The sequence below is a fragment of the Clytia hemisphaerica genome, unplaced genomic scaffold (assembly GCF_902728285.1).
Source record: "Clytia hemisphaerica strain Z4C2 unplaced genomic scaffold, Clytia hemisphaerica genome assembly, whole genome shotgun sequence".
Taxonomy (NCBI): domain Eukaryota; kingdom Metazoa; phylum Cnidaria; class Hydrozoa; order Leptothecata; family Clytiidae; genus Clytia; species Clytia hemisphaerica.
Window position 1 is genome coordinate 2,554,732 of NW_027103968.1, and position 9,611 is coordinate 2,564,342.

The window sequence follows — 9,611 nt, forward strand, 5'->3', positions numbered from 1 at the left end:
AAATGTGGAGGGAAACTCCTATTGTACCAAATAGTCTGCCATTGATTGTAGGTGCTGCTAATCTTGGGAATTTTTAGAATCCTTTAAAGTCATCCATATGTACCCTGGCTGGTGTATGGTTGACAAAGTAAAGTTGAATGAAATTCCCAAGGTTCGTAGTAAGTTTTTAAGGGTTTGAAACATTAGAACCTCTCACAATTTCTTTATCAAATCTGTGTCTATATGCTTTTTATTGCCATAAAACTGAAAATCGCAGTCGTCATACCTTGATGGTTCTGGAAAAGGCAACATAATGATGGTTTGGCTTGTTCGGATTGTTTTGGATACATCTCATCATTTATTCAATGATACCTGAAAACGATTAAAAGGGAATATTATGTACAAACCCAAAACACACCAGCTCGAGTGAGAGGCCGTGTCGAGTGGCGATAGGATGGGATCGGAATGAAAGAAAGAACAGACAACGGCCTTGCGATTCAAGTATCGAAACGGTTTTTGATCACCCTGGGAAAGCTTTCAAGAACAAAAAGTGATCGAAATTTAGGTTCAGTTGCGAGTTCAGTATGAAGAGGATCATAATTTGACTTATTACGTCGCCAGGTAATTGCTAGGTAACACATTATTCCGTCGACTTTTAAGGTGTAGCAGGCAAATCTTGGGAATTTTTTGAGTCCTTTAAAGTCCTCCATATGTACCCTGGCTGGTGTATGGTTGACAAAATAAAGTTGATCAAAATTCCCATGGTTTGTAGTAAACTGTTGAAAAATTGAAACATTACAATCTCTCCCTACTTCTTAAAAAATTCTTCGTCTATATGGGGGCACATCACTTTTGACCCTTACTTTTTTGCATATTTCAAAAAAATTGTCGTCACAATCAAATTTCTGACGTCAAATAATATTTTTAAATTTAGAAAATAAAAAAATCATAAAATAGTCACCATTTAAAAAAGAAACTGAGACCACACGGCTGGTGTGTTAGAGGCGTTTACAGAAGCATGACACAAAGTGAGTAAGTTACGAAAGTTTACAATAAGAAATGCTCTATTTTAGAGAAAAGGTGCTACAGGACTCGACCTGTAAAAATTAAATGAAGGGAAATGGCAAAGAATCAGCGATAAATGTACTGCCGAAAAGCCTGTGATCAAATGGAAATATAATGAACATATGAATTTGCATTGTTTTGTCAGATTTTCATTTTAGTGGAATTGAAAATGGCATTAATAATACCTTGATGGCTGTAGAAAAGACAACATAATGGTGGATTGGCTTGTATAGATTAATTTGGATATATCTCATCGAATCGATTATCCCTGAAAAAATTGAGAATGGAAAATTATGTACAAGTTCAACCCACACTAGCTGCAGTGAGAGGCCGTGTTGAGGGAAGAGAGGATGAGATCGGGAAAACAAGAAAGAAAAGACAACGGTGTCGCAACATTCAAGTATCGAAATGGATTTTTATCATCCTGGAAAAGCCTTTGCGAAGAAAAGATCGTCTAAAATTAGGTATATTCTCAGCCTAGTCGGACTACTCGCAAGCTTTGCGATCCTCAAATCCTAAGCTCCTAAGTCGTAAGTCTTATGTTAAAACTCAGAGTTAAAACTCTACTTTGCAAACCTAAGTTAAGGCGCTTAAAAACTACTTGTGGTTTTTTAAAATGTGGAGGGAAACTCCTATTGTACCAAATAGTCTGCCATTGATTGTAGGTGCTGCTAATCTTGGGAATTTTTAGAATCCTTTAAAGTCATCCATATGTACCCTGGCTGGTGTATGGTTGACAAAGTAAAGTTGAATGAAATTCCCAAGGTTCGTAGTAAGTTTTTAAGGGTTTGAAACATTAGAACCTCTCACAATTTCTTTATCAAATCTGTGTCTACATGCTTTTTATTGCCATAAAACTGAAAATCGCAGTCGTCATACCTTGATGGTTCTGGAAAAGGTCAACATAATGATGGTTTGGCTTGTTCGGATTGTTTTGGATACATCTCATCATTATATTCAATGATACCTGAAAACGATTAAAAGGGAATATTATGTACAAACCCAAAACACACCAGCTCGAGTGAGAGGCCGTGTCGAGTGGCGATAGGATGGGATCGGAATGAAAGAAAGAACAGACAACGGCCTTGCGATTCAAGTATCGAAACGGTTTTTGATCACCCTGGGAAAGCTTTCAAGAACAAAAAGTGATCGAAATTTAGGTTCAGTTGCGAGTTCAGTATGAAGAGGATCATAATTTGACTTATTACGTCGCCAGGTAATTGCTAGGTAACACATTATTCCGTCGACTTTTAAGGTGTAGCAGGCAAATCTTGGGAATTTTTTGAGTCCTTTAAAGTCCTCCATATGTACCCTGGCTGGTGTATGGTTGACAAAATAAAGTTGATCAAAATTCCCATGGTTTGTAGTAAACTGTTGAAAAATTGAAACATTACAATCTCTCCCTACTTCTTAAAAAATTCTTCGTCTATATGGGGGCACATCACTTTTGACCCTTACTTTTTTGCATATTTCCAAAAAAATTGTCGTCACAATCAAATTTCTGACGTCAAATAATATTTTTAAATTTAGAAAATAAAAAACTCATAAAAAAGTCACCATTTAAAAAAAGAAACTGAGACCACACGGCTGGTGTGTTAGAGGCGTTTACAGAAGCATGACACAAAGTGAGTAAGTTACGAAAGTTTACAATAAGAAATGCTCTATTTTAGAGAAAAGGTGCTACAGGACTCGACCTGTAAAAATTAAATGAAGGGAAATGGCAAAGAATCAGCGATAAATGTACTGCCGAAAAGCCTGTGATCAAATGGAAATATAATGAACATATGAATTTGCATTGTTTTGTCAGATTTTCATTTTAGTGGAATTGAAAATGGCATTAATAATACCTTGATGGCTGTAGAAAAGACAACATAATGGTGGATTGGCTTGTATAGATTAATTTGGATATATCTCATCGAATCGATTATCCCTGAAAAAATTGAGAATGGAAAATTATGTACAAGTTCAACCCACACTAGCTGCAGTGAGAGGCCGTGTTGAGGGAAGAGAGGATGAGATCGGGAAAAAAGAAAGAAAAGACAACGGTGTCGCAACATTCAAGTATCGAAATGGATTTTTATCATCCTGGAAAAGCCTTTGCGAAGAAAAGATCGTCTAAAATTAGGTATATTCTCAGCCTAGTCGGACTACTCGCAAGCTTTGCGATCCTCAAATCCTAAGCTCCTAAGTCGTAAGTCTTATGTTAAAACTCAGAGTTAAAACTCTACTTTGCAAACCTAAGTTAAGGCGCTTAAAAACTACTTGTGGTTTTTTAAAATGTGGAGGGAAACTCCTATTGTACCAAATAGTCTGCCATTGATTGTAGGTGCTGCTAATCTTGGGAATTTTTAGAATCCTTTAAAGTCATCCATATGTACCCTGGCTGGTGTATGGTTGACAAAGTAAAGTTGAATGAAATTCCCAAGGTTCGTAGTAAGTTTTTAAGGGTTTGAAACATTAGAACCTCTCACAATTTCTTTATCAAATCTGTGTCTACATGCTTTTTATTGCCATAAAACTGAAAATCGCAGTCGTCATACCTTGATGGTTCTGGAAAAGTCAACATAATGATGGTTTGGCTTGTTCGGATTGTTTTGGATACATCTCATCATATATTCAATGATACCTGAAAACGATTAAAAGGGAATATTATGTACAAACCCAAAACACACCAGCTCGAGTGAGAGGCCGTGTCGAGTGGCGATAGGATGGGATCGGAATGAAAGAAAGAACAGACAACGGCCTTGCGATTCAAGTATCGAAACGGTTTTTGATCACCCTGGGAAAGCTTTCAAGAACAAAAAGTGATCGAAATTTAGGTTCAGTTGCGAGTTCAGTATGAAGAGGATCATAATTTGACTTATTACGTCGCCAGGTAATTGCTAGGTAACACATTATTCCGTCGACTTTTAAGGTGTAGCAGGCAAATCTTGGGAATTTTTTGAGTCCTTTAAAGTCCTCCATATGTACCCTGGCTGGTGTATGGTTGACAAAATAAAGTTGATCAAAATTCCCATGGTTTGTAGTAAACTGTTGAAAAATTGAAACATTACAATCTCTCCCTACTTCTTAAAAAATTCTTCGTCTATATGGGGGCACATCACTTTTGACCCTTACTTTTTTGCATATTTCAAAAAAATTGTCGTCACAATCAAATTTCTGACGTCAAATAATATTTTTAAATTTAGAAAATAAAAAAATCATAAAATAGTCACCATTTAAAAAAGAAACTGAGACCACACGGCTGGTGTGTTAGAGGCGTTTACAGAAGCATGACACAAAGTGAGTAAGTTACGAAAGTTTACAATAAGAAATGCTCTATTTTAGAGAAAAGGTGCTACAGGACTCGACCTGTAAAAATTAAATGAAGGGAAATGGCAAAGAANCTGCTTTATGAAAGCTCAAATAGCTGTAAAAGAGGCCTTAAAAAGTCGACGATATATTGAGAATAAGGTCACAAAACTAGCAAAAAACTTTATATATTGGCGAAAATGTTTGGTATAAGAATAGGTCAGAGAGAGATGTACCATCCCACATGGGGAATTGGCCCAACCCCAGGACAGCATTCACTATCTTAGGATAGGGAAATCATCGCGCTTATCAGACTCTGCCGATCCTATGTTCGCGACACACAGAACCGATGGTGTATAGCAACGATACTCGATCAGGACGGGAGAACCATGCGTTCTCGCAAGTCTGACCCTATGAATTTCGTCACCACACCACATTGCCTGATATATCTCCCCACACTCTTGTATCAGAGTAGTGGTACCCAATTCCCCTCACATGGCATGGGTTGACCCGGGCGAAGGTACATTCACTTGCCAAGTGAATCGTAGTGACACGGTGGGTATCGAACTCGGGCCTCCCAGGCGGGAGTCAAGGATGATAACCACCATACCACTACGCCTAATAGAATAGGTCAATCTGTTTAAAAGAACCATAAAAAGGTTAAATTTAGCCCAATAAGGTCACAATCGTTTAACCAAAGATGTAAAAGCAAAATTGGTGTGTGAACGTGAAAATGGTTTTTTTTCGCGTGTGAATACGTGAATTGGCAAAAATTTGTGCGTGAATACCTGAATTGACGGTTGACTGGGGGGGGGCTCATAAAGTACAAGACTTGTTTGTACAGTTTCTAATTTGTTACTACACAATAGATTTGATAACTGAAAATTCATTATTTTCGAAAAAAAACATAAATATAATATCGGTATCGGTATTAGGCTTCCTTAACCGACGGTATTACGGTATTTGACCCAAAATTTTGTCGGTATGACGGTATTTAAGACCCCTGAAACCCCCCCCCCCNTTTTTGTACTTGCGACATGTTTTTGAATGTCGGTGTAACTGATAGGTTTTCACTAAATTGAATAATTCAGGATCTTCTTGCTGCGATGGTAAATAAACCTTGATTATTTTATCAACAAATTCAATGTATTCATGTTTAGTTTCCTGAGTTAATGTAGGAGCATTTAAGATCCAAAGAAAAGAATGGATGTGAGGGCTGCCACGCACTTGAAATTCAACACGAATAGCGTAAAAAGTTGTTTTACCAAGTGGGCCGTTCAAAACTATTGTTTTAAAAAACACTTCAACTCTATATTGAAAATGCCTTGCTACAAGTACAGGATTGCTATTCAACAAATCACATCTTTCATGATATGAAAGATTCTTAATGACATCAGTGACATCTTGACCCTTGAGTTTGTAAATAATAGAAATCAATTCATTCCATCTTAGGTCTGCGCAGCTCAAAGTAAAAAAGAAAGTTGGTGGTCCTAATTGTTTGACCATTGCTAAAACTTCTTGCTGAAATTTCTTCCAATAGGCTGGAGTTCCTTTGACAGTACTCATAAAAGCAAAGGCTTTGTCATTTGCGATAAATTGTTTCACAGTTTCTTTGAAATTTTGACTTAACATACCAGCATTCAAATTATTAGCAGCAACTTTTCTCATGGCAACATTTATCTGACTGGTTAAAGAGACTTGTTGAATCACAAAACTGGCAAAAAAATATAGTCTGGGTCGGAAGCAAACTTTTGGGTATAGTTCAAAAGACGCTGGTTAAAATACTTGGAGGGACTAAGTTTAACAACTCGTTCAACTTTGTATCCAAATTTACCTTTAGGAAATAAATGAGGGTGAGGAAGCATTTCGCAATCCTCATCATTCAAAATGGAAATTGGCTTTTTCCCTTGACCAGGGGCTAATGTTAGAATTTCATTATCTATGTCTGTTTCAGAGGGAGTGTGAGGCATAAGAGTAGTCTCATTCTCACTAGAACGATATGCATCAAGAGGGTTTGCAGTTGTCTCAAGTTCCTCTAATTTTGAAGCATTGTCTTGCGTTCCATCGAGTTTATCACTTTCCTTGTCATCGTCAATTTCATCATTTTCACTGCCTTCACAAGAACCTGTACTTTCGGAATTGGCATCTATGATACGGTCCTCAGATATATTATTCACATCGATCACTATGTCATGATAGAGAGGATTGATATCTTTCAAATAAATCAACACACTTTGAATGAAATCAGGTCTAATAGGTTCAAAAATGACATGTCCTTTATATTCTAGTTTCCTTTTTAATTTGACAATGACCAAGCCATTATCGTTTGTTCTTCTTGGTAAAGTTTTTGCAATATCTTCTATGTCGATGGGTACATTACAAATTTTGAGTAACAGAAGAACTGCATTCTGAAGTGTAAAAAGTCACATTTTTCCCATGTTACTCAATATTTTTTTGGACGAAAACAATCCTTGTTTGGTACACCGAAACTACCCTGCACATATTCAACTTAGTTAGGAGACAAACAAATGAACATGGGACATCAAATATAACAGAAGAAAATCTCTTTTGAACACAGAAAATAAACTAGGCAGTAGTTAATTTTGTTTCAAAAAGAAAAAGACATAGATAAATACTAACCCTAATTACTGCTAATGAATGTGCTGTGAAATTTTTTTAGGTATGGACAAAAATATGTTTAATGTACATCTAGTTAAATAACAATCAAAAGAAAAAAAGTCAATCATACAAGTACGTTCAGAGGAAATTTAATTAAGAGTCAGCCACCTGTAATTCTGCTCATGAAGGCAAGATTTTTCGCACTGGCTTTTTTTTAAATACTAAATTTGAATGAACACACCATAAAGCCAACCACTAACCTAACCACTTTATGGTTAGGTATAAAGATAAATATCAACATAATCATATATAATCTAAAATAAAATATATAATGACACTATGGTGAGGTAATAGAGGTAAATACCAGCATGTAAAATATATGTCATTGTAACTGCCAAAATACAGCTAATTTGTCTTTTAGTTTTACGTTCGTTTTCATCGCTTCCTTTGTACTTAGATTTATTATTTAATACGACTTTCGTAGTGAAACTGTAAATGATTACTATATAATTTGTATTAGTCTCACGTGTATTGTCTATATTATGTGTCTAGGGAGTTGCGTATTGTAATGTATAGTACCGTATTGTGTGTATAGTTATGTGTTCGTCCCTTGAGGATTGTCTAGTTATTGTACGAGTTGTTGTGATGTGTTATAAATCTGCGTATTGGAATTGTGAGTGTTAGTTGAAAGTATCTGTTGACGTGTACGTGTATTTTCAGCCACAGTGTTTTTAGTAAGTTTCTATTTCTTCTTTTATATGTTATATCTTTGACTTGTCTTTGTAATCTAACTGATGTATCTTTCTATTTTGACTTGTACTGTATTTATATTTCGTTAGCTAAATGTGTTATTTGATTCATTTTTAGCCATTTTCCACAGTGAAGATGCGTCAAAGAAAACCTATGGCTCCGTTTTAACTAAAGTGTCGTTCGTGACTTGTGTTGACTCCCATTTCCACTCGATCGACATTTACAGTCATCAAAAAAATAAAAAATAAAGTGTTTTCCTTTTTAGAATTTTCATAAAAGCTATAATGCTATTGCGAAAAAGCACTGAGTGGTTAGGTATGAAAATAAATATCAACATATAAAATATATAATCTAAAATAAAATATATAATGATGTGCTATGGTGAGGTATAAAGCTAAATATCACTATGTAAAATGTCATCCAAAAAATAAAGTGTTTTCGTTTTTAGAGTTTCATAAAAGCTATATTGCTATTGTGAAAAAGCACTGCAGAGCCAATATCAAAAGAATTACTTGAAAACGAACAGCAAAACCTAAAAAATAAAACAAAATCAAAAGAGCTTCCGCTTGCTTATTATGCAATTTCAAACATTGTAAGAGATCTGAAGAGATTCTATTAGAAGATTCCATTAGAGTAATACTGCAATAAGTGTTATATAACAAATCTCTGAAACTAATTCTGTTGGAGTACCTAAATACTGAGCAAAATATTTTAACGTTCCTGGAGCACAAGTTGGCTCTCTATAACTTTCAAAATATATACAAAACAAAAAGACATCAAATAGTGTTCAAATCAAAAGATCAAAAGGCATGCATGTTGAAAGAGCCGAACAAGTAAAACTAATATGTATTGAAGCTCTTTTTTTTATCTTCCTCCATTGCAACAATTATTGCTGCTTTCATCATGGCAAAGTTTTCAGACAAGAGCTTCTGGAGAAATTTCATTTGTACTTTGCCATCGAATCAGGATTGTTAGTGATAGCGCGTAACACTCCAAGGATTTGGAGACCACATCTCAATTGGTCTAAGGATGCCTTCCTCTTTACAATGATATCATGGATCATCATGGATTGGATTATTATGAATTTAGTTGTTTCCTAAAAACAAAAAAATGACATCAAAATCAGAATTAAAATCATGAATCTTCTGGTTGTTCAGCCAGCAAGCAAAATCTATTGCTAATAAACCAAACGCTAAAAAAAATCCAATATTAGGCCTGCCCATGAGTCAAACCTTGTGTGTGCTATAATACGCAAACCAATACTTCGGCAAATCCTAGTAAATTTTAGCAGAGTTTGGACGTGCTATTTTGACACATGCAATTGATTTTGGACTGTCGACGTAGCCATAGCACGCTATAATGGCTAGGCCTATAAGATGGAGGGGTGTCAATAGATCAAAATGAACTTACATTTAGAATACACACTTCGCCGACTTCCTCAATTATCTGAATAAGATTCTCATCTCGAGACAACGTGTGCAGTAGCTCAGAATCGGCATCTGTAATCTAAATTGAAAATGGAACAAGCACATTGCATATTTGACCTACCTTATGATAAATATAGAATGTAAATAGAAATGGATATAAAATAAGAAACAAATAGTATGTTCGTCCATTTCCACCTATTTTTCCGTTGGCGTTCGTTTAAAGTACCCCCTTTGTACGTTTGTTTAAAATTGTCTCCTATTTCTTATTTCTTACCCCCCCCCCCCCCCCCCCCCCCCCCCCCCCCCCCCCCCCCCCCCGAAAAAGTGAAAGTTTGGATTTTTATACCCATTAAAATTAAAATGTTTTTTCAGTGTATAAAACTACTTTGGAGTTAATTGCCCTTAATTGGAAAATTAGACAAGGTGACTTCAAACTTAATATTTTTTACACTTTTCTTTTGTCATGCTCTTATTGAAAAT

At 35.6% G+C, this 9,611-nt stretch overlaps 2 long non-coding RNA genes across 2 annotated transcripts; both read right to left on the bottom strand.

Annotated features, from left to right (window-relative positions):
• Window positions 1-267: 267 nt before the first annotated feature.
• Window positions 268-1,997, bottom strand: LOC136810516 (uncharacterized). Its single transcript, XR_010847116.1, has 3 exons — window positions 1,924-1,997; window positions 1,230-1,312; window positions 268-351 (listed from the first exon to the last, which is right to left on the bottom strand). It is a non-coding gene; the product is annotated as an uncharacterized lncRNA (long non-coding RNA).
• Window positions 1,998-2,245: 248 nt separating this feature from the next.
• On the bottom strand, window positions 2,246-3,693 carry LOC136810517 (uncharacterized). Its single transcript, XR_010847117.1, has 3 exons — window positions 3,585-3,693; window positions 2,892-2,974; window positions 2,246-2,415 (listed from the first exon to the last, which is right to left on the bottom strand). It is a non-coding gene; the product is annotated as an uncharacterized lncRNA (long non-coding RNA).
• Between the last annotated feature and the right edge of the window lie 5,918 nt (window positions 3,694-9,611).